This window comes from Coregonus lavaretus (assembly GCF_964263955.1).
Source record: "Coregonus lavaretus genome assembly, chromosome: 8".
Lineage (NCBI taxonomy): Eukaryota > Metazoa > Chordata > Actinopteri > Salmoniformes > Salmonidae > Coregonus > Coregonus lavaretus.
This window is the reverse complement of record NC_139995.1, coordinates 61724714-61750256: the sequence shown is the minus strand read 5'-3', so window position 1 is coordinate 61750256 and position 25543 is coordinate 61724714. Positions and strand designations below refer to the sequence as shown.

At 59.4% G+C, this 25543-nt stretch overlaps 1 long non-coding RNA gene across 1 annotated transcript in view; it reads right to left on the bottom strand.

The window, feature by feature from the left end:
* Window positions 1-20283, bottom strand: part of LOC311134224 — a 29628-nt gene extending 9345 nt beyond the window's left edge. Inside the window, exon 1 of the long non-coding RNA XR_014613657.1 lies at window positions 20235-20283. This is a non-coding gene — a long non-coding RNA (uncharacterized lncRNA). The remainder of the gene's footprint in view (window positions 1-20234) is intronic.
* Between the last annotated feature and the right edge of the window lie 5260 nt (window positions 20284-25543).

Sequence of the window (25543 nt, the reverse complement as noted above, 5' to 3'; positions counted from 1 at the left end):
GGCCTCTTCCCGTTTAATGCCGTCTTGGTCCCTACCAGGTGCCAGCACTGCCTCTCCTGGAACCAGCAGCACTGTGCCGTCCACCAGCACCTCCTCCCCAGAGACCATGCTCCAGCCCCAGTCCCTGCTCCAGCCCCAGTCCCTGCTCCAGTCCCTGCTCCAGCCCCAGTCCCTGCTCCAGCCCCTGCTCCAGTCCCTGCTCCAGCCCCAGTCCCTGCTCCAGTCCCTGCTCCAGCCCCAGCCCATGCTCCAGCCCCAGCCCCTGCTCCAGCCCCAGCTCCAGCCCCAGTCCATGCTCCAGCCCCAGTCCCTGCTCCAGCCCCAGTCCCTGCTCCAGCCCCTGCTCCAGCCCCAGTCCCTGCTCCAGCCCCTGCTCCAGCCCCAGCTCCAGCCCCAGTCCATGCTCCAGCCCCAGCTCCAGCCCCAGCTCCAGCCCCAGTCCATGCTCCAGCCCCAGTCCCTGCTCCAGCCCCTGCTCCAGCCCCAGCTCCAGCCCCAGTCCATGCTCCAGCCCCAGTCCCTGCTCCAGCCCCTGCTCCAGCCCCAGCTCCAGCCCCAGCCCCTGCTCCAGCCCCTGCTCCAGCCCCAGTCCATGCTCCAGCCCCAGTCCATGCTCCAGCCCCAGTCCCTGCTCCAGTCCATGCTCCAGCCCCTGCTCCAGCCCCAGTCCCTGCTCCAGTCCCTGCTCCAGCCCCAGTCCCTGCTCCAGCCCCAGTCCCTGCTCCAGCCCCTGCTCCAGTCCCTGCTCCAGCCCCAGCTCCAGCCCCAGTCCCTGCTCCAGCCCCAGTCCATGCTCCAGCCCCAGTCCCTGCTCCAGCCCCAGTCCCTGCTCCAGCCCCTGCTCCAGCCCCAGCTCCAGCCCCTGCTCCAGCCCCAGTCCCTGCTCCAGCCCCTGCTCCAGCCCCAGTCCCTGCTCCAGCCCCTGCTCCAGCCCCAGTCCCTGCTCCAGCCCCAGCCCCTGCTCCAGCCCCTGCTCCAGCCCCAGTCCCTGCTCCAGACCCTGCTCCAGCCCCAGTCCATGCTCCAGCCCCAGTCCCTGCTCCAGCCCCAGTCCCTGCTCCAGCCCCAGTCCCTGCTCCAGCCCCTGCTCCAGCCCCAGTCCCTGCTCCAGCCCCAGTCCCTGCTCCAGCCCCAGTCCATGCTCCAGTCCATGCTCCAGCCCCAGTCCCTGCTCCAGCCCCAGTCCCTGCTCCAGTCCATGCTCCAGCCCCAGTCCCTGCTCCAGCCCCTGCTCCAGCCCCAGCTCCAGCCCCAGTCCATGCTCCAGCCCCAGTCCCTGCTCCAGCCCCTGCTCCAGCCCCAGCTCCAGCCCCAGTCCATGCTCCAGCCCCAGCCCCAGCTCCAGCCCCAGTCCATGCTCCAGCCCCAGTCCCTGCTCCAGCCCCAGTCCCTGCTCCAGCCCCTGCTCCAGCCCCTGCTCCAGCCCCAGCTCCAGTCCATGCTCCAGCCCCAGTCCCTGCTCCAGCCCCTGCTCCAGCCCCAGCTCCAGCCCCAGTCCATGCTCCAGCCCCAGTCCCTGCTCCAGCCCCAGTCCATGCTCCAGCCCCAGCCCCTGCTCCAGCCCCAGTCCATGCTCCAGCCCCAGTCCCTGCTCCAGCCCCAGTCCATGCTCCAGCCCCAGTCCCTGCTCCAGCCCCAGTCCATGCTCCAGCCCCAGCCCCTGCTCCAGCCCCAGTCCATGCTCCAGCCCCAGTCCCTGCTCCAGCCCCAGTCCATGCTCCAGCCCCAGTCCCTGCTCCAGCCCCAGTCCCTGCTCCAGCCCCTGCTCCAGCCCCAGCTCCAGCCCCAGTCCATGCTCCAGCCCCAGTCCCTGCTCCAGCCCCAGTCCCTGCTCCAGCCCCAGTCCATGCTCCAGCCCCAGTCCCTGCTCCAGCCCCAGTCCCTGCTCCAGCCCCTGCTCCAGCCCCAGTCCATGCTCCAGCCCCAGTCCCTGCTCCAGCCCCAGCTCCAGTCCCTGCTCCAGCCCCAGTCCATGCTCCAGCCCCAGTCCATGCTCCAGCCCCAGCCCCTGCTCCAGCCCCAGTCCCTGCTCCAGCCCCAGTCCCTGCTCCAGCCCCAGTCCCTGCTCCAGCCCCAGTCCATGCTCCAGCCCCAGTCCATGCTCCAGCCCCAGTCCCTGCTCCAGCCCCAGCTCCAGTCCCTGCTCCAGCCCCAGTCCATGCTCCAGCCCCAGTCCATGCTCCAGCCCCAGCCCCTGCTCCAGCCCCAGTCCCTGCTCCAGCCCCAGTCCCTGCTCCAGCCCCAGTCCCTGCTCCAGCCCCAGTCCATGCTCCAGCCCCAGTCCATGCTCCAGCCCCAGTCCATGCTCCAGCCCCAGTCCCTGCTCCAGCCCCAGTCCATGCTCCAGCCCCAGTCCCTGCTCCAGCCCCAGCTCCAGTCCATGCTCCAGCCCCAGTCCCTGCTCCAGCCCCAGTCCCTGCTCCAGCCCCTGCTCCAGCCCCAGCTCCAGCCCCAGTCCATGCTCCAGCCCCAGCCCCTGCTCCAGCCCCAGTCCATGCTCCAGCCCCAGTCCATGCTCCAGCCCTAGCAGAACACCCCCTAATAGAGGAGCACTGTATATATATGTATTTCTGTTGTATTTTTGACTTTGTTTTGTTTTACCCCATATGTAACTCTGTGTTGTTGTTTTTATCGCACTGCTTTGCTTTATCTTGGCCAGGTCGCAGTTGTAAATGAGAACTTGTTCTCAACTGGCTTCTTACCTGGTTAAATAAAGGTGAAAGAAAAAAAAAGAAAAAAAAGAAAAATAAAGAGGAAGGGGCTGATAGTGAAGGACCTGGGGCACATCCTTACTGTCCTGAAGTATCGGCTGGACCGATACAGAAGACTCCCTGTGGTCACCACATGCCTCACCGGGGAGGAATACACGCGCCAGTGGCAGGAGAGGGCCGAGGCAGAGGAGAAAGATCGTCGGGCAGCCCTCAGAACACAGAGGGCACAGGAGAGGGCTGCCATGGATGAGACCATCGACGCCATCGCCTCTTCTGGACCCACCGCTGGAACCACTCCTGGCTGCATCACCACCGCCAGTGGCTCCCAGTGTGCAACACCTGTAGGAGCCGCCAGGGCCCCCAGTGTGCAACACCTGTAGGAGCCGCCAGGGCCCCCAGTGTGCAACACCTGTAGGAGCCGCCAGGGCCCCCCGTGTGCAACACCTGTAGGAGCCGCCAGGGCCCCCAGTGTGCAACACCTGTAGGAGCCGCCAGGGCCCCCAGTGTGCAAAACCTGTAGGAGCCGCCAGGGCCCCCAGTGTGCAACACCTGTAGGAGCCGCCAGGGCCCCCAGTGTGCAACACCTGTAGGAGCTGCCAGGGCCCCCAGTGTGCAACACCTGTAGGAGCCGCCAGGGCCCCCAGTGTGCAACACCTGTAGGAGATGCCAGGGCCCCCAGTGTGCAACACCTGTAGGAGCCGCCAGGGCCCCCAGTGTGCAACACCTGTAGGAGCCGCCAGGGCCCCCAGTGTGCAACACCTGTAGGAGCTGCCAGGGCCCCCAGTGTGCAAAACACTGTAGGAGCCGCCAGGGCCCCCAGCTGCAGAAGGTGGAGACATGCCTGCTCTCCCGGCCACACCATCTTCGGCCCCTCAACCCCACCACTACCAACACCAGCTCCTCCAAGCCATCATCGGCCACCACCACCACGATGCACAACACCCCCCCTGTCTGTCACCACCAACACGGCCTCCTCTGGACCAACTGCCTCCTCCGTCTCCCCTGGTCACACCACCACAGCAACCTCGTCTGGTGTTCCTGCCCCCTGCAATTCAAATACAGCCACCTCCACCGGTAAACAAATTATGAAAAAGTTGCTGTTTGTTCTGTGTTCTACAAAACTGCTATGTTTAACACATTATTTTTCTCTCTTTACATATCTACAGCCCAACAGGCATGTCCACCTCCTCCAAAACCTCTGCAGCTTCCTCCAGAGGTATTGATGTAAATAAGTAGAAAATGGTACAACCCTCAGCCACTCCTGGCACCACCCTCAGCCACTCCTGGCACCACCCTCAGCCACTCCTGGCACCACCCTCAGCCACTCCTGGCACCACCCTCAGCCACTCCTGGCACCACCCTCAGCCACTCCTGGCACCACCCTCAGCCACTCCTGGCACCACCCTCAGCCACTCCTGGCACCACCTTCAGCCACTCCTGGCACCACCCTCAGCCACTCCTGGCACCACCTTCAGCCACTCCTGGCACCACCTTCAGCAACTCCTGGCACCACCTTCAGCCACTCCTGGCACCACCCTCAGCCATCCCTGGCACCACCCTCAGCCATCCCTGGCACCACCCTCAGCCCCCCCTGGCACCACCCTCAGCCACCCCTGGCACCACTCTCAGCCACCTTCAGCCCCCCCTGGCACCACCCTCAGCCACCCCTGGCACCACTCTCAGCCATCTTCAGCCACCCCTGGCACCACCTTCAGCCACCCCTGGCACCACTCTCAGCCACCTTCAGCCCCCCCTGGCACCACCCTCAGCCACCCCTGGCACCACTCTCAGCCACCTTCAGCCCCCCCTGGCACCACCCTCAGCCACCCCTGGCACCACTCTCAGCCACCTTCAGCCACTCCTGGCACCACCTTCAGCCACTCCTGGCACCACCCTCAGCCATCCCTGGCACCACCCTCAGCCATCCCTGGCACCACCCTCAGCCCCCCCTGGCACCACCCTCAGCCACCCCTGGCACCACTCTCAGCCACCTTCAGCCCCCCCTGGCACCACCCTCAGCCACCCCTGGCACCACTCTCAGCCACCTTCAGCCCCCCCTGGCACCACCCTCAGCCACCCCTGGCACCACTCTCAGCCACCTTCAGCCACCCCTGGCACCACCCTCAGCCACCCCTGGCACCACCCTCAGCCCCCCCTGGCACCACCCTCAGCCACCCCTGGCACCACTCTCAGCCACCTTCAGCCCCCCCTGGCACCACCCTCAGCCATCCCTGGCACCACTCTCAGCCACCTTCAGCCACCCCTGGCACCACCCTCAGCCCCCCCTGGCACCACCCTCAGCCCCCCCTGGCACCACCCTCAGCCCCCCCTGGCACCACCCTCAGCCACCCCTGGCACCACTCTCAGCCACCTTCAGCCCCCCCTGGCACCACCCTCAGCCACCCCTGGCACCACTCTCAGCCACCTTCAGCCCCCCCTGGCACCACCCTCAGCCACCCCTGGCACCACTCTCAGCCACCTTCAGCCCCCCCTGGCACCACCCTCAGCCCCCCCTGGCACCACCCTCAGCCCCCCCTGGCACCACCTTCAGCCACACCTGGCACCACTCTTCTGGACCCACCGCTGGAACCACTCCTGGCTGCATCACCACCGCCAGTGGCTCCCAGTGTGCAACACCTGTAGGAGCCGCCAGGGCCCCCAGTGTGCAACACCTGTAGGAGCCGCCAGGGCCCCCAGTGTGCAACACCTGTAGGAGCCGCCAGGGCCCCCCGTGTGCAACACCTGTAGGAGCCGCCAGGGCCCCCAGTGTGCAACACCTGTAGGAGCCGCCAGGGCCCCCAGTGTGCAAAACCTGTAGGAGCCGCCAGGGCCCCCAGTGTGCAACACCTGTAGGAGCCGCCAGGGCCCCCAGTGTGCAACACCTGTAGGAGCTGCCAGGGCCCCCAGTGTGCAACACCTGTAGGAGCCGCCAGGGCCCCCAGTGTGCAACACCTGTAGGAGCTGCCAGGGCCCCCAGTGTGCAAAACACTGTAGGAGCCGCCAGGGCCCCCAGCTGCAGAAGGTGGAGACATGCCTGCTCTCCCGGCCACACCATCTTCGGCCCCTCAACCCCACCACTACCAACACCAGCTCCTCCAAGCCATCATCGGCCACCACCACCACGATGCACAACACCCCCCCTGTCTGTCACCACCAACACGGCCTCCTCTGGACCAACTGCCTCCTCCGTCTCCCCTGGTCACACCACCACAGCAACCTCGTCTGGTGTTCCTGCCCCCTGCAATTCAAATACAGCCACCTCCACCGGTAAACAAATTATGAAAAAGTTGCTGTTTGTTCTGTGTTCTACAAAACTGCTATGTTTAACACATTATTTTTCTCTCTTTACATATCTACAGCCCAACAGGCATGTCCACCTCCTCCAAAACCTCTGCAGCTTCCTCCAGAGGTATTGATGTAAATAAGTAGAAAATGGTACAACCCTCAGCCACTCCTGGCACCACCCTCAGCCACTCCTGGCACCACCCTCAGCCACTCCTGGCACCACCCTCAGCCACCTTCAGCCCCCCCTGGCACCACCCTCAGCCACCCCTGGCACCACTCTCAGCCACCTTCAGCCACCCCTGGCACCACCCTCAGCCCCCCCTGGCACCACCCTCAGCCCCCCCTGGCACCACCCTCAGCCCCCCCTGGCACCACCCTCAGCCACCCCTGGCACCACTCTCAGCCACCTTCAGCCCACCCTGGCACCACCCTCAGCCACCCCTGGCACCACTCTCAGCCACCTTCAGCCCCCCCTGGCACCACCCTCAGCCCCCCCTGGCACCACCCTCAGCCCCCCCTGGCACCACCCTCAGCCACACCTGGCACCACTCTTCTGGACCCACCGCTGGAACCACTCCTGGCTGCATCACCACCGCCAGTGGCTCCCAGTGTGCAACACCTGTAGGAGCCGCCAGGGCCCCCAGTGTGCAACACCTGTAGGAGCCGCCAGGGCCCCCAGTGTGCAACACCTGTAGGAGCCGCCAGGGCCCCCCGTGTGCAACACCTGTAGGAGCCGCCAGGGCCCCCAGTGTGCAACACCTGTAGGAGCCGCCAGGGCCCCCAGTGTGCAAAACCTGTAGGAGCCGCCAGGGCCCCCAGTGTGCAACACCTGTAGGAGCCGCCAGGGCCCCCAGTGTGCAACACCTGTAGGAGCTGCCAGGGCCCCCAGTGTGCAACACCTGTAGGAGCCGCCAGGGCCCCCAGTGTGCAACACCTGTAGGAGCTGCCAGGGCCCCCAGTGTGCAAAACACTGTAGGAGCCGCCAGGGCCCCCAGCTGCAGAAGGTGGAGACATGCCTGCTCTCCCGGCCACACCATCTTCGGCCCCTCAACCCCACCACTACCAACACCAGCTCCTCCAAGCCATCATCGGCCACCACCACCACGATGCACAACACCCCCCCTGTCTGTCACCACCAACACGGCCTCCTCTGGACCAACTGCCTCCTCCGTCTCCCCTGGTCACACCACCACAGCAACCTCGTCTGGTGTTCCTGCCCCCTGCAATTCAAATACAGCCACCTCCACCGGTAAACAAATTATGAAAAAGTTGCTGTTTGTTCTGTGTTCTACAAAACTGCTATGTTTAACACATTATTTTTCTCTCTTTACATATCTACAGCCCAACAGGCATGTCCACCTCCTCCAAAACCTCTGCAGCTTCCTCCAGAGGTATTGATGTAAATAAGTAGAAAATGGTACAACCCTCAGCCACTCCTGGCACCACCCTCAGCCACTCCTGGCACCACCCTCAGCCACTCCTGGCACCACCCTCAGCCACCTTCAGCCCCCCCTGGCACCACCCTCAGCCACCCCTGGCACCACTCTCAGCCACCTTCAGCCACCCCTGGCACCACCTTCAGCCCCCCCTGGCACCACCCTCAGCCACCCCTGGCACCACTCTCAGCCACCTTCAGCCCCCCCTGGCACCACCCTCAGCCACCCCTGGCACCACCTTCAGCCACTCCTGGCACCACCCTCAGCCATCCCTGGCACCACCCTCAGCCACTCCTGGCACCACCCTCAGCCACTCCTGGCACCACCCTCAGCCACTCCTGGCACCACTCTCAGCCACCTTCAGCCCCCCCTGGCACCACCCTCAGCCACCCCTGGCACCACTCTCAGCCACCTTCAGCCCCCCCTGGCACCACCCTCAGCCACCCCTGGCACCACTCTCAGCCACCTTCAGCCACCACCCTCAGCCCCCCCTGGCACCACCCTCAGCCCCCCCTGGCACCACTCTCAGCCACCTTCAGCCCCCCCTGGCACCACCCTCAGCCACCCCTGGCACCACTCTCAGCCACCTTCAGCCACCCCTGGCACCACCCTCAGCCACCCCTGGCACCACCCTCAGCCCCCCCTGGCACCACCCTCAGCCACCCCTGGCACCACTCTCAGCCACCTTCAGCCCCCCCTGGCACCACCCTCAGCCACCCCTGGCACCACTCTCAGCCACCTTCAGCCCCCCCTGGCACCACCCTCAGCCACCCCTGGCACCACTCTCAGCCACCTTCAGCCCCCCCTGGCACCACCCTCAGCCCTCCCTGGCACCACCCTCAGCCCCCCCTGGCACCACCTTCAGCCACACCTGGCACCACCTTCAGCCACACCTGGCACCACCTTCAGCCCCCCCTGGCACCACCCTCAGCCCCCCCTGGCACCACCTTCAGCCACCCCTGGCACCACCTTCAGCCCCCCCTGGCACCACCTTCAGCCATCCCTGGCACCACCCTCAGCCCCCCCTGGCACCACCTTCAGCCACCCCTGGCACCACCTTCAGCCCCCCCTGGCACCACCTTCAGCCATCCCTGGCACCACCCTCAGCCCCCCCTGGCACCACCCTCAGCCACCCCTGGCACCACCTTCAGCCCCCCCTGGCACCACCTTCAGCCATCCCTGGCACCACCCTCAGCCCCCCCTGGCACCACCCTCAGCCACCCCTGGCACCACCTTCAGCCCCCCCTGGCACCACCTTCAGCCCCCCCTGGCACCACCTTCAGCCCCCCCTGGCACCACCTTCAGCCACCCCTGGCACCACCTTCAGCCCCCCCTGGCACCACCTTCAGCCCCCCCTGGCACCACCTTCAGCCACCCCTGGCACCACCCTCAGCCCCCCCTGGCACCACCCTCAGCCCCCCCTGGCACCACCCTCAGCCCCCCTGGCACCACCCTCAGCCCCCCCTGGCACCACCCTCAGCCCCCCCTGGCACCACCCTCAGCCCCCCCTGGCACCACCCTCAGCCCCCCCTGGCACCACCTTCAGCCCCCCTGGCACCACCTTCAGCCATCCCTGGCACCACCCTCAGCCCCCCCTGGCACCACCCTCAGCCACCCCTGGCACCACCTTCAGCCCCCCCTGGCACCACCTTCAGCCATCCCTGGCACCACCCTCAGCCCCCCCTGGCACCACCCTCAGCCCCCCCTGGCACCACCTTCAGCCCCCCCTGGCACCACCTTCAGCCCCCCCTGGCACCACCTTCAGCCACCCCTGGCACCACCCTCAGCCCCCCCTGGCACCACCCTCAGCCCCCCCCTGGCACCACCCTCAGCCCCCCCTGGCACCACCCTCAGCCCCCCCCTGGCACCACCCTCAGCCCCCCCTGGCACCACCTTCAGCCCCCCCTGGCACCACCTTCAGCCCCCCCTGGCACCACCTTCAGCCATCCCTGGCACCACCCTCAGCCCCCCCTGGCACCACCCTCAGCCACCCCTGGCACCACCCTCAGCCCCCCCTGGCACCACCCTCAGCCCCCCCTGGCACCACCTTCAGCCCCCCTGGCACCACCTTCAGCCCCCCCTGGCACCACCTTCAGCCATCCCTGGCACCACCCTCAGCCCCCCCTGGCACCACCCTCAGCCACCCCTGGCACCACCTTCAGCCCCCCCTGGCACCACCTTCAGCCCCCCCTGGCACCACCTTCAGCCACCCCTGGCACCACCTTCAGCCCCCCCTGGCACCACCTTCAGCCCCCCCTGGCACCACCTTCAGCCCCCCCCTGGCACCACCCTCAGCCCCCCCTGGCACCACCCTCAGCCCCCCCCTGGCACCACCCTCAGCCCCCCCTGGCACCACCCTCAGCCCCCCCTGGCACCACCCTCAGCCCCCCCTGGCACCACCTTCAGCCCCCCCTGGCACCACCTTCAGCCATCCCTGGCACCACCCTCAGCCATCCCTGGCACCACCCTCAGCCCCCCCTGGCACCACCCTCAGCCACCCCTGGCACCACCCTCAGCCCCCCCTGGCACCACCCTCAGCCCCCCCTGGCACCACCCTCAGCCCCCCCTGGCACCACCTTCAGCCACCCCTGGCACCACCTTCAGCCCCCCCTGGCACCACCTTCAGCCATCCCTGGCACCACCTTCAGCCATCCCTGGCACCACCCTCAGCCCCCCCTGGCACCACCCTCAGCCACCCCTGGCACCACCCTCAGCCACCCCTGGCACCACCCTCAGCCCCCCCTGGCACCACCCTCAGCCCCCCCTGGCACCACCCTCAGCCACCCCTGGCACCACCTTCAGCCCCCCCTGGCACCACCTTCAGCCCCCCCTGGCACCACCTTCAGCCACCCCTGGCACCACCCTCAGCCCCCCCTGGCACCACCCTCAGCCCCCCCCTGGCACCACCCTCAGCCCCCCCCTGGCACCACCCTCAGCCCCCCCTGGCACCACCCTCAGCCCCCCCTGGCACCACCTTCAGCCCCCCCTGGCACCACCTTCAGCAATCCCTGGCACCACCCTCAGCCCCCCCTGGCACCACCCTCAGCCACCCCTGGCACCACCCTCAGCCACCCCTGGCACCACCCTCAGCCCCCCCTGGCACCACCCTCAGCCCCCCCTGGCACCACCCTCAGCCCCCCCTGGCACCACCCTCAGCCCCCCCTGGCACCACCCTCAGCCCCCCCTGGCACCACCTTCAGCCCCCCCTGGCACCACCTTCAGCCCCCCCTGGCACCACCTTCAGCCACCCCTGGCACCACCTTCAGCCCCCCCTGGCACCACCTTCAGCCCCCCCTGGCACCACCTTCAGCCCCCCCTGGCACCACCTTCAGCCACCCCTGGCACCACCTTCAGCCCCCCCTGGCACCACCCTCAGCCCCCCCCTGGCACCACCCTCAGCCCCCCCTGGCACCACCCTCAGCCCCCCCTGGCACCACCCTCAGCCCCCCCCTGGCACCACCCTCAGCCCTCCCTGGCACCACCCTCAGCCCCCCCTGGCACCACCTTCAGCCACACCTGGCACCACCTTCAGCCCCCCCTGGCACCACCCTCAGCCCCCCCTGGCACCACCTTCAGCCCCCCCTGGCACCACCTTCAGCCCCCCCTGGCACCACCTTCAGCCATCCCTGGCACCACCCTCAGCCCCCCCTGGCACCACCCTCAGCCCCCCCTGGCACCACCCTCAGCCCCCCCTGGCACCACCTTCAGCCCCCCCTGGCACCACCTTCAGCCCCCCCTGGCACCACCTTCAGCCCCCCCTGGCACCACCTTCAGCCCCCCCTGGCACCACCCTCAGCCCCCCCTGGCACCACCCTCAGCCCCCCCTGGCACCACCCTCAGCCCCCCCTGGCACCACCCTCAGCCCCCCCTGGCACCACCCTCAGCCCCCCCTGGCACCACCCTCAGCCCCCCCTGGCACCACCTTCAGCCCCCCCTGGCACCACCTTCAGCCCCCCCTGGCACCACCTTCAGCCCCCCCTGGCACCACCTTCAGCCCCCCCTGGCACCACCCTCAGCCCCCCCTGGCACCACCTTCAGCCCCCCCTGGCACCACCTTCAGCCCCCCCTGGCACCACCCTCAGCCCCCCCTGGCACCACCTTCAGCCCCCCCTGGCACCACCTTCAGCCCCCCCTGGCACCACCTTCAGCCCCCCCTGGCACCACCTTCAGCCCCCCCTGGCACCACCCTCAGCCCCCCCTGGCACCACCTTCAGCCCCCCCTGGCACCACCTTCAGCCCCCCCTGGCACCACCTTCAGCCCCCCCTGGCACCACCTTCAGCCCCCCCTGGCACCACCTTCAGCCCCCCCTGGCACCACCTTCAGCCCCCCCTGGCACCACCTTCAGCCCCCCCTGGCACCACCCTCAGGTACTGTGTTTTTCTCTCTCTCAGTTGTATCAATTACTATTGTTGCTGTAGTACTTCTACATTTGCAAACCATGTTAATCAATGATTGTTCTTTTTATTTTATTTTTTACAAAAGAACACACCACCTGCTGTGCTGGCTGCGGGGAGCGTGATCCACCTCCCCGGAGGAGTGTAGATCCGAGGTGCCATGGTTGTGCTGTGATTTCTGCCAGCACTGGTTCCATTGCAGGTGTGTGTGCTGTGGGATCCCGAGGTGGCGGTGGAGCTGGACTTTTACTGCTATTTATGTGACAATATAGGGATGGAAGTCAAGATTTCATTGTTTGTTTTGGTCGTTTTAATATGCCATTGGCACCACCCTCAGCCCTCCCTGGCACCACCCTCAGCCCCCCCTGGCACCACCTTCAGCCACACCTGGCACCACCTTCAGCCCCCCCTGGCACCACCCTCAGCCCCCCCTGGCACCACCTTCAGCCACCCCTGGCACCACCTTCAGCCCCCCCTGGCACCACCTTCAGCCATCCCTGGCACCACCCTCAGCCCCCCTGGCACCACCTTCAGCCACCCCTGGCACCACCTTCAGCCCCCCCTGGCACCACCTTCAGCCATCCCTGGCACCACCCTCAGCCCCCCCTGGCACCACCCTCAGCCACCCCTGGCACCACCTTCAGCCCCCCCTGGCACCACCTTCAGCCATCCCTGGCACCACCCTCAGCCCCCCCTGGCACCACCCTCAGCCACCCCTGGCACCACCTTCAGCCCCCCCTGGCACCACCTTCAGCCCCCCCTGGCACCACCTTCAGCCCCCCCTGGCACCACCTTCAGCCATCCCTGGCACCACCCTCAGCCCCCCCTGGCACCACCCTCAGCCACCCCTGGCACCACCTTCAGCCCCCCCTGGCACCACCTTCAGCCATCCCTGGCACCACCCTCAGCCCCCCCTGGCACCACCCTCAGCCCCCCCTGGCACCACCTTCAGCCCCCCCTGGCACCACCTTCAGCCCCCCCTGGCACCACCTTCAGCCACCCCTGGCACCACCCTCAGCCCCCCCTGGCACCACCCTCAGCCCCCCCCTGGCACCACCCTCAGCCCCCCCTGGCACCACCCTCAGCCCCCCCTGGCACCACCCTCAGCCCCCCCCTGGCACCACCCTCAGCCCCCCCTGGCACCACCTTCAGCCCCCCCTGGCACCACCTTCAGCCCCCCCTGGCACCACCCTCAGCCATCCCTGGCACCACCCTCAGCCCCCCCTGGCACCACCCTCAGCCACCCCTGGCACCACCCTCAGCCCCCCCTGGCACCACCCTCAGCCCCCCCTGGCACCACCTTCAGCCCCCCCTGGCACCACCTTCAGCCCCCCCTGGCACCACCTTCAGCCATCCCTGGCACCACCCTCAGCCCCCCCTGGCACCACCCTCAGCCACCCCTGGCACCACCTTCAGCCCCCCCTGGCACCACCTTCAGCCCCCCCTGGCACCACCTTCAGCCACCCCTGGCACCACCTTCAGCCCCCCCTGGCACCACCTTCAGCCCCCCCTGGCACCACCTTCAGCCCCCCCCTGGCACCACCCTCAGCCCCCCCTGGCACCACCCTCAGCCCCCCCCTGGCACCACCCTCAGCCCCCCCTGGCACCACCCTCAGCCCCCCCCTGGCACCACCCTCAGCCCCCCCTGGCACCACCTTCAGCCCCCCCTGGCACCACCTTCAGCCATCCCTGGCACCACCCTCAGCCATCCCTGGCACCACCCTCAGCCCCCCCTGGCACCACCCTCAGCCACCCCTGGCACCACCCTCAGCCCCCCCTGGCACCACCCTCAGCCCCCCCTGGCACCACCCTCAGCCCCCCCTGGCACCACCTTCAGCCACCCCTGGCACCACCTTCAGCCCCCCCTGGCACCACCTTCAGCCATCCCTGGCACCACCTTCAGCCATCCCTGGCACCACCCTCAGCCCCCCCTGGCACCACCCTCAGCCACCCCTGGCACCACCTTCAGCCATCCCTGGCACCACCTTCAGCCATCCCTGGCACCACCCTCAGCCCCCCCTGGCACCACCCTCAGCCACCCCTGGCACCACCTTCAGCCCCCCCTGGCACCACCTTCAGCCCCCCCTGGCACCACCTTCAGCCCCCCTGGCACCACCTTCAGCCCCCCTGGCACCACCTTCAGCCATCCCTGGCACCACCTTCAGCCCCCCCTGGCACCACCTTCAGCCCTCCCTGGCACCACCTTCAGCCCCCCCTGGCACCACCTTCAGCCACCCCTGGCACCACCCTCAGCCCCCCCTGGCACCACCCTCAGCCCCCCCCTGGCACCACCCTCAGCCCCCCCCTGGCACCACCCTCAGCCCCCCCTGGCACCACCCTCAGCCCCCCCTGGCACCACCTTCAGCCCCCCCTGGCACCACCTTCAGCCATCCCTGGCACCACCCTCAGCCCCCCCTGGCACCACCCTCAGCCACCCCTGGCACCACCCTCAGCCACCCCTGGCACCACCCTCAGCCCCCCCTGGCACCACCCTCAGCCCCCCCTGGCACCACCCTCAGCCCCCCCTGGCACCACCCTCAGCCCCCCCTGGCACCACCCTCAGCCCCCCCTGGCACCACCTTCAGCCCCCCCTGGCACCACCTTCAGCCCCCCCTGGCACCACCTTCAGCCACCCCTGGCACCACCTTCAGCCCCCCCTGGCACCACCTTCAGCCCCCCCTGGCACCACCTTCAGCCCCCCCTGGCACCACCTTCAGCCACCCCTGGCACCACCTTCAGCCCCCCCTGGCACCACCCTCAGCCCCCCCCTGGCACCACCCTCAGCCCCCCCTGGCACCACCCTCAGCCCCCCCTGGCACCACCCTCAGCCCCCCCCTGGCACCACCCTCAGCCCCCCCCTGGCACCACCCTCAGCCCTCCCTGGCACCACCCTCAGCCCCCCCTGGCACCACCTTCAGCCACACCTGGCACCACCTTCAGCCCCCCCTGGCACCACCCTCAGCCCCCCCTGGCACCACCTTCAGCCCCCCCTGGCACCACCTTCAGCCCCCCCTGGCACCACCTTCAGCCATCCCTGGCACCACCCTCAGCCACCCCTGGCACCACCCTCAGCCCCCCCTGGCACCACCCTCAGCCCCCCCTGGCACCACCCTCAGCCCCCCCTGGCACCACCCTCAGCCCCCCCTGGCACCACCCTCAGCCCCCCCTGGCACCACCCTCAGCCCCCCCTGGCACCACCTTCAGCCCCCCCTGGCACCACCCTCAGCCCCCCCTGGCACCACCCTCAGCCCCCCCTGGCACCACCTTCAGCCCCCCCTGGCACCACCTTCAGCCCCCCCTGGCACCACCTTCAGCCCCCCCTGGCACCACCTTCAGCCCCCCCTGGCACCACCCTCAGCCCCCCCTGGCACCACCTTCAGCCCCCCCTGGCACCACCTTCAGCCCCCCCTGGCACCACCCTCAGCCCCCCCTGGCACCACCTTCAGCCCCCCCTGGCACCACCTTCAGCCCCCCCTGGCACCACCTTCAGCCCCCCCTGGCACCACCTTCAGCCCCCCCTGGCACCACCCTCAGCCCCCCCTGGCACCACCTTCAGCCCCCCCTGGCACCACCTTCAGCCCCCCCTGGCACCACCTTCAGCCCCCCCTGGCACCACCTTCAGCCCCCCCTGGCACCACCTTCAGCCCCCCCTGGCACCACCTTCAGCCCCCCCTGGCACCACCCTCAGGTACTGTGTTTTTCTCTCTCTCAGTTGTATCAATTACTATTGTTGCTGTAGTACTTCTACATTTGCAAACCATGTTAATCAATGATTGTTCTTTTTATTTTATTTTTTACAAAAGAACACACCACCTGCTGTGCTGGCTGCGGGGAGCGTGATCCACCTCCCCGGAGGAGTGTAGATCCGAGGTGCCATGGTTGTGCTGTGATTTCTGCCAGCACTGGTTCCATTGCAGGTGTGTGTGCTGTGGGATCCCGAGGTGGCGGTGGAGCTGGACTTTTACTGCTATTTATGTGACAATATAGGGATGGAAGTCAAGATTTCATTGTTTGTTTTGGTCGTTTTAATATGCCATTATTTTTAAAAATATAAATATATAACGTGTAAAATATTATATATATATATATATACAGTGGGGGAAAAAAGTATTTAGTCAGCCACCAATTGTGCAAGTTCTCCCACTTAAAAACATGAGAGAGGCCTGTAATTTTCATCATAGGTACACATCAACTATGACAGACAAATAGAGAAAAAAAAATCCAGAAAATCCCATTGTAGGATTTTTAATGAATTTATTTGCAAATTATGGTGGAAAATAAGTATTTGGTCACCTACAAACAAGCAAGATTTCTGGCTCTCACAGACCTGTAACTTCTTCTTTAAGAGGCTCCTCTGTCCTCCACTCGTTACCTGTATTAATGGCACCTGTTTGAACTTGTTATCAGTATAAAAGACACCTGTCCACAACTTCAAACAGTCACACTCCAAACTTCACAATGGCCAAGACCAAAGAGCTGTCAAAGGACACCAAAAACAAAATTGTAGACCTGCACCAGGCTGGGAAGACTGAATCTGCAATAGGTAAGCAGCTTGGTTTGAAGAAATCAACTGTGGGAGCAATTATTAGGAAATGGAAGACATACAAGACCACTGATAATCTCCCTCGATCTGGGGCTCCACGCAAGATCTCACCCCGTGGGGTCAAAATGATCACAAGAACGGTGAGCAAAAATCCCAGAACCACACGGGGGGACCTAGTGAATGACCTGCAGAGATCTGGGACCAAAGTAACAAAGCCAACCATCAGTAACACACTATGCCGCCAGGGACTCAAATCCTGCAGTGCGAGACGTGTCCCCCTGCTTAAGCCAGTACATGTCCAGGCCCGTCTGAAGTGCATTTGGATGATCCAGAAGATGATTGGGAGAATGTAATATGGTCAGATGAAACCAAAATATAACTTTTTGGTAAAAACTCAACTCGTCATGTTTGGAGGACAAAGAATGCTGAGTGTATCCAAAGAACACCATACCTACTGTGAAGCATGGTGTTGGAAACATCATGCTTTGGGGCTGTTTTTCTGCAAAGGGACCAGGACGACTGATCCGTGTAAAGGAAAGAATGAATGGGGCCTTGTATCGTGAGATTTTGAGTGAAACCCTCCTTCCATCAGCAAGGGCATTGAAGATGAAACGTGGCTGGGTCTTTCAGCATGACAATGATCCCAAACACACCGCCCGGGCAACGAAGGAGTGGCTTCGTAAGAAGCATTTCAAGGTCCTGGAGTGGCCCAGTCAGTCTCCAGATCTCAACCCCATAGAAAATCTTTGGAGGGAGTTGAAAGTCTGTGTTGCCCAGCGACAGCCCCAAAACATCACTGCTCTAGAGGAGATCTGCATGGAGGAATGGGCCAAAATACCAGCAAACAGTGTGTGAAAACCTTGTGAAGACTTACAGAAAACGTTTGACCTGTGTCATTGCCAACAAAGGGTATATAACAAAGTATTGAGAAACTTTTGTTATTGACCAAATACTTATTTTCCACCATCATATGCCAATAAATTCATAAAAAATCCTACAATGTGATTTTCTGGAAAAAAAATTCTCATTTTGTCTGTCATAGTTGACGTGTACCTATGATGAAAATTACAGGCCTCTCTCATCTTTTTAAGTGGGAGAACTTGCACAATTGGTGGCTGACTAAATACTTTTTTTCCCCACTGTGTATATATATATATATATATATATATATATATATATATATATATATATATATATATATATATATATATGTGTAAAATATTATATATATATATATATATATATATATTCAACCCATCTTTCCAAGTGCATCACTGCAACACAAACTCCAACACAGTGTTTTCATTGTTGATGTCAATGCACATCACTGAAATTTAAGTTTTACTTGATGTAAATTATTCATACTCATTTATATTTTAGTATGAAATGTATCTACTTTCTCAAAACATAAAATTAATCTGTAACACAAATTGAGCCAATTGGGTGTGTTCATAAATTCAATCTGGAGACTGCACTCAGTGTGCGCTCTGGGCATTTCGCTCTCGGAGCGTTCAGAGCGACACTGGACTCTCTGGCGGAGGAGTAGGGTTGATCTGAGCGTTCAGGGCGACACTGGACTCTCTGGTCGAGGAGTAGGGTTGATCTGAGCGTTCAGGGCGACACTGGACTCTCTGGCCGAGGAGTAGGGTTGATCTGAGCGTTCAGAGCGACACTGGACTCTCTGGCCGAGGAGTAGGGTTGATCTGAGCGTTCAGGGCGACACTGGACTCTCTGGCCGAGGAGTAGGGTTGATCTGAGCGTTCAGGGCGACACTGGACTCTCTGGCCGAGGAGTAGGGTTGATCTGAGCGTTCAGGGCGACACTGGACTCTCTGGCCGAGGAGTAGGGTTGATCTGAGCGTTCAGAGCGACACTGGACTCTCTGGCCGAGGAGTAGGGTTGATCTGAGCGTTCAGAGCGACACTGGACTCTCTGGCCGAGGAGTAGGGTTGATCTGAGCGTTCAGAGCGACACTGGACTCTCTGGCCGAGGAGTAGGGTTGATCTGAGCGTTCAGAGCGACACTGGACTCTCTGGCCGAGGAGTAGGGTTGATCTGAGCGTTCAGAGCGACACTGGACTCTCTGGCCGAGGAGTAGGGTTGATCTGAGCGTTCAGAGCGACACTGGACTCTCTGGCCGAGGAGTAGGGTTGATCTGAGCGTTCAGAGCGACACTGGACTCTCTGGCCGAGGAGTAGGGTTGATCTGAGCGTTCAGAGCGACACTGGACTCTCTGGCCGAGGAGTAGGGTTGATCTGAGCGTTCAGAGCGACACTGGACTCTCTGGCCGAGGAGTAGGGTTGATCTGAGCGTTCAGAGCGACACTGGACTCTCTGGCCGAGGAGTAGGGTTGATCCGAACCTTCTGACCTAACAACAGTCAAACACCCAAGCTAACTGGCTAACGTTGGCTAGCTACTTCCAGACAACTGAGAGAACACCTCACTCTGACCATTTTACTCGCCCCAGCAGAGCTGGTTTTCATGTTATGCAGAGCGTTGGTGACTGTAACTGTGCTGCTGGCAACAATTTAATTACGCTTTTTTTGCCAACGTTTACTGACATCGGGCATATTCAACGGGTGTTGGGCGTTCGTAAATTAATCAGTTATTCTGCGCTCTGGCACAACTCAGACGAGAGTCCTCTGAAATCGGAGTAGATGTGAATTTACGAACTCACCCTCAGGTCGTAACACTGAAAAAGAGTTTGGTCAATAACCATTTTAACCAGTCCACAGGACGGCGCACCGGGATAAGCAATGTTGATGGGCCAGTCATTCTTTTTTCAACCGGAAGGCTAGTCAACTATCCAGGTTATCACTTTGGAGACTAGCTTGGTGTCTTTCTTTAAACGGATATATTTTAATTGAACAAAATAGTAAGGTGGGCAACAACTGGGGACGTATTTTTGAGCTAAACCGCTTATCAAAAGCTGATAAGTAGTATTTCCACTGAAATGTCAATCATGCTAATTGCTAAGCGGTTAGCTAACATTTTTACGACACCAATAATAACAAAACATTGACGGCTTGATCACAGGATAACTAACACTGTTGAACACGGCGATAATACGGGATCCACGCTAACTAACTAACACCCAAGATAGCTAGCCAACCTAGCTACATTAAACAATACACATAACTAGAGGGCCGTCTCTGGTTCAAAATAAGCCATTAGTGGAGGCTAACTAGGGTTATCTGCTAACTGGTTGCCACCCAACGTTTGTTAGCTGAATGGCTAATGTTAGCTAGCTAGCTAACTAGCAAAGGCTTTACCTGCAGTCGGACAGCAATACTTCATATCCATGTTAACTAGCATGTAGCTAACGTAAGCCAAGTAACTAACAAGGTGGAAATCATTTATGATTGAGTATTCGGTACATTTTTTCGTCAAATGTAAGTACCACAAATGAAAATATTTAAAGGAACGACAGCTTGGTTGAGTTATTCGCTGCTAATGGTAGCTAGCTGGCTACACTTGAATTTCCCTCGCTTCAGAAAAATTGCGGTTCCTTACAAGTGACGATATCCAGAAACGGAGATTGTATAGATAAGAAATCAAAGCTCTACGGGTAGCTAGGCAACTAAAACAAGCAGTTTGATAGAAAACGGGTTCATAACTAGCCATGTGCTATATAGTTAAGCTATCTAATTCATAAAGCAAACGAGACAGCTAACGTTAGTTAACAGTAGCTAGCTGACATTTCAAGGTCTGATCAGGACGCAAATTTGTTCTGACCGTATATTGCAGAAACACGGATTTAATGATAGCCACGTTAGTAGGTAGAACCAGCTATGTGGTCACCTATAACGTTGTTCCGTGTTTTCCCGACTAAAGCCACCGATTCTAGCTCTATTGCACCACTTACCTGACTCTCCAGTCAGCTAGCCTCTCTGCCGTGGAGTGCTACAGCAGCCAGCCGGTAGGAGGACCGTCTGGGCACGTTCCAGGTCCACCAGCAGCCAGCCGGTAGGAGGACCGTCTGGGCACGTTCCAGGTCCACCAGCAGCCAGCCGGTAGGAGGACCGTCTGGGCACGTTCCAGGTCCACCAGCAGCCAGCCGGTAGGAGGACCGTCTGGGGACGTTCCAGGACCACCAGCAGCCAGCCGGTAGGAGGACCGTCTGGGCACGTTCCAGGTCCACCAGCGAGCAGCTTGAGGGGCATCGGGTTTCAGACCGGTAGGTGGCGGGTCGAAGCCCCCGTCGAGGGCGCAGTGGTCTAAGGCACTGCATCGCAGTGCTAACTGTGCCACTAGAGATCCTGGTTCGAATCCAGGCTCTGTCGCAGCCGGCCGCGACCGGGAGACTCATGGGCGGCGCACAATTGGCCCAGCGTCGTCCAGGGTAGGGGAGGGAATGGCCGGCAGGGATGTAGCTCAGTTGATAGAGCATGGCGTTTGCAACGCCAGGGTTGTGGGTTCGATTCCCACGGGGGGCCAGTATAAAAAAATAATGTAATCACTAACTGTAAGTCGCTCTGGATAAGAGCGTCTGCTAAATGACTAAAATGTAAATGTAAAAATGTGAGGGAGGAGCTGTATGGGTGTCAGTTCTGATGGTTTGAGAGGGAGGATGAGGGTCAAGGACCGGAATGGTTAGTAGTGCAAAGACATAGGAAGAAGAGAGGTCATGATACAGAAAGCAGTGGAGCATCTAGTAAAGAAATCATAAAGAGGGTCAAGGTAGGAAGCAAGAGTAGTGATGTGTTGGAGTGGAAAGTGGTGATAGTGTTTGAGACCACAGGGCTACATTTACATTTTAGTCATTTAGCAGACGCTCTTATCCAGAGCGACTTACAGTTAGTGAGTGCATACATTTTCATACTGGCCCCCCGTGGGAATCGAACCCACAACCCTGGCATTGCAAATGCCATGCTCTACCAACTGAGCTACATAGGACTGAGCTTCACTTACACCCTATCCGACTAACTAATGCCGCAGAGAAAGAGGTAGGTGAAGTCAAATTAGCTTGGTTCATTGGAAATGGTAGATTGTTAATATTGTGTGGTAGCCAGGCTCAGCAAGAGAAGATTCTGGAAATGGAAAAGCTTAATGGGAAGAAGATTAAAAGCCATGTCCCTGGTGGTTATGCTAGATTGAGGGGAGTCATCACTGGGGTCCCAATGTCTATGTCCACAGATGATATTAAAGACAATGTGACGGGAGGCAGAGTGATTGAGGCCTAAAGGTTGATCAGTAGGAAAGAGGGTCAAAGAAGTGAAAGCTTATCAGTGATGCTGAGGTTTGAGAATGTCTTGCTGAGAAAAGGACAGATAGGATTCCTTAGTTTCAATGTTAAAGAATTTGTCCCCTATGCCCTGTGGTGATTTTAAATGCCAAAGAATGGGACATGTAGCTACTCAGTGTAAAGGAAAGAAAAGATGTGCCAAGTGTGGAGGAGCACATGACTACGATGAATGTGGAAGCAATGTGAAGGTTAAGTGCTGTAATTGTGAGGGGGAACATAGTGAAGCATTTTGTGGATGCCAGGTGTAGAGAGAGGCTCAGAGATATAGAATCAGTCATGATGTATCGTATGCAGAGGCTGTAAAACAGATTGATGGAACTACAGTGTGGAAAGATGGAGCGTCTTCCATGGCTGCTCCTGTACTTAGTGGACCTAATGTCGGGGCTGGTGTTTCTGATGGTCCTGGCATGGTTTGCGAGGCCTGTTTAGAAATCTTGTGCTCATGAATGTGGGGTGTCTTTGATGTGGGACACTTTGATAATGAATAAAGTTGACCTCATAGCTGTTATTGGTAAGGTTATCAATACATTTCATTGGTAAGGTTATCAACACGACTCGGGTTGTTGAAAGCAGAAATGCCAGGTTGAAGGTTATTGTGGAGACGGCAAAATAGGATTTTGAGGGTAACAGATGTTACTGTTGAAATGGTTGTTGACATGCTGAACAAACCTAAGGGTGGAATGTTTCAGAATGATATAGAAAGGTTTTTTTGGGGAGGGGGTGTGGTTGACATTAGTAGGGATTTATTTGGTTTGAATGTTATTTTCATGGTAGTACATTCTAGCACAGTTGGTGGCGGCTTTAAATGTTTATTTTTGCGGACGCCATGATGTCATAAAAGAAGAAAGCGCAAACTGCTGATTCATGTGGAGTGTTGATGAGTCTGCAGTACTTTAGCTCACGGAGCAGACCTGCTTTATGATCTACTACAAACCCATGGCAAGGTTAAAGGCATCCGCATGCTTCCCAGCCAAAACCGTTTGGAAGCGTTCGTGCATATATTATGACAACATTTTGTGACATTTTTGATTTCAGTAAGGGTTTTTTCAGCTGTTTGGGCACACATTTTTTCTTGAGGCAAGCGGAAGTTCGGAGCCGTTCATCAGGTGATTGGTCAACAGTAGGGATTCTTCAGTTAAGTGCCTGTTGTCAACCAGAGACAACTTATCCTCATTCACATTTTTACACTTGAGATACTGCACCAAACAGCCTAGTCAGATGTACCAAACAGCCTAGTCAGAGGCACCAAACAGCCTAGTCAGAGGCACCAAACAGCCTAGTCAGAGGCACCAAACAGCCTAGTCAGAGGCACCAAACAGCCTAGTCAGAGGCACCAAACAGCCTAGTCAGAGGCACCAAACAGCCTAGTCAGATGCACCAAACAGCCTAGTCAGATGCACCAAACAGCCTAGTCAGAGGCACCAAACAGCCTAGTCAGAGGCACCAAACAGCCTAGTCAGAGGCACCAAACAGCCTAGTCAGATGCACCAAACAGCCTAGTCAGAGGCACCAAACAGCCTAGTCAGAGGCACCAAACAGCCTAGTCAGAGGCACCAAACAGCCTAGTCAGAGGCACCAAACAGCCTAGTCAGAGGCACCAAACAGCCTAGTCAGAGGCACCAAACAGCCTAGTCAGAGGCACCAAACAGCCTAGTCAGAGGCACCAAACAGCCTAGTCAGAGGCACCAAACAGCCTAGTCAGAGGCACCAAACAGTCAGAGGCACCAAACAGCCTAGTCAGAGGCACCAAACAGCCTAGTCAGAGGCACCAAACAGCCTAGTCAGAGGCACCAAACAGCCTAGTCAGAGGCACCAAACAGCCTAGTCAGAGGCACCAAACAGCCTAGTCAGAGGCACCAAACAGCCCAGTCAGAGGCACCAAACAGCCTAGTCAGATGCAAAATGGCGCTACTAAGATCTCCTGTGGAAAAAAGTCCAAATTTAATGACAGATTTCTTGGGCAGGAATCTATTCCAAGTACAGAGGAAAGTCGGTGAGGGGAGGACTGCAGGAAGAGAGGAGGCTATTTTTTTTTACAAGATTAAGGGTGGGACACAGCCAGTTGAGTAAGACTTTAAATGTGATAGCAAAGCATCCAACAGGAAAGTGTGATTATTGCCGGGAAACAGAGACAGTGAAGCATGTACTGATACTGTGTGGTCAGTATGAGAGGGAAAGAGAGAGGCTGAGATCCAGTATGAGGGAGAAGGGGATACAGGAGATTAGTTTAAAGAGTATACAAAGTAGAACGTAATTAGATATAGTCTCAAATATGTTATATTTTTAAAGAGAAACGGGGCTGTCCGGTAGGATGTAGTTTCTCCCTGTACAACAGGTGGCGGTGATGCACCATAACGTTGGATGCAAACCGCCGATAAACCCCACCGAAGAAGAAGAAAATGTGCGCTGCTCTCTGATAAAGTGGAACAGATATAGCTAAGCGCAAAGACTGAAATAAGATAAGTATCTGTTTTTGCTGTGCACTTGAAATATGCAGCACGAATTGTCTTGATCGCGTGAAGAGGTAACTCCGTTGACTATTTAGCAAATATATTGAAAGTTAGCCAGCGTTACAGTTTGACTAGCCTAGCCAGCTGCTGTAAATGTCCATTTGTGTTTCATTAGCTACTCATCTCTCTGTCAGTGAATTCCATTTTTGAATCATGTTTTGGCATTATATGTCTAATTACAAGTAACTAGCTGCAGGCTTAAAGAAACATTCCATTATATACTTTGCATAGAAATCCAAATAAAAGCATCTAGATAGAAATGTGTCTGTCATGTATGCTAGGATATAGGTTTAAAAACGACAGCTGCATATACATATTAGCCAATACATACGGCATAGCCTAGCATACCTTACAATACAATCTTCTCTAAAAAAAAACAGTTGTACAATGTGCTCTGCGTTAAAATGTTAAACCAGATGAGTTCTCCAGCAGCTGCCCAGTACCATGGTGGACATCATGTTGGATGGACTAGAAGGTCTGGAGAATGATAACGAGCCTGTAGGATTATAGAAACAGAAGTTGGGGAATGAAATGTACATATTACTTCAACTAGCCGGTGCCCCCTGTCACGAACCGGCTCAAGTTCGTAACAAAAGGGAGATACGTGGAGACAAGGAGTACCCAAAATATATATTTATTAGCTAAAGTAAACTAAATCAAGTAACAATGGTGTGTGTAATCAGTAATCAGTAGTGTACGTGAGTGTTTGCAGGCATAAATGTAATAATGCAAAGTGTTGAAAAGTGCCAAAGCAAACAACCAAAAACCAACCACAAAAATATCACAACCAAAGTCAAAGTATCTGCCTGGAGAGAGTCTCCTCAATGAATGTGGAAAAGGTCCATTTATGCTGGGACACACCCGGCCCATGTGTTTCCCATGTAGCTGACGACCCTCCCAACTCCGCCCAACGGCATCCTAATAAAGAAACAAGAGCAAAGAGAGAATACGGCAGACAGAGTGGGAGGGTCGTCACACCCCCCCCCATAAGACCGGGGACCAACAAGGACCCCGGACCAACGTACCAGCCCCTGCGTCCCAAACCGACAAATTGTACATGTTCACACCTCCACTTGCCCCACCCATCATCCTCCTCTCCAGACCTCAGCAACCTTTACACAGGAAGCAACCTTTAAGAGGAAAGAAGAACACAAGACTAGGAGGGGACAAACAGGAAAGATAGAACATGACAAAATCAAACAATGGTCGGTCACATCAATATTCATGAACAGGGCGCACGTCACCCTGCCCAACCACCTTTCCAAGGTATACAACAGTCGCCTGAGCAAACTCACATTCAGCCAAATTCATCGTGAGGCGACCCGCAGCCAGACGTCCGAACAAGGCCTGAATACGGGACAGATGCTCCTCCCAAGCATCTGCATATATCACTACATCGTCCAGATAAACAGCGCACCC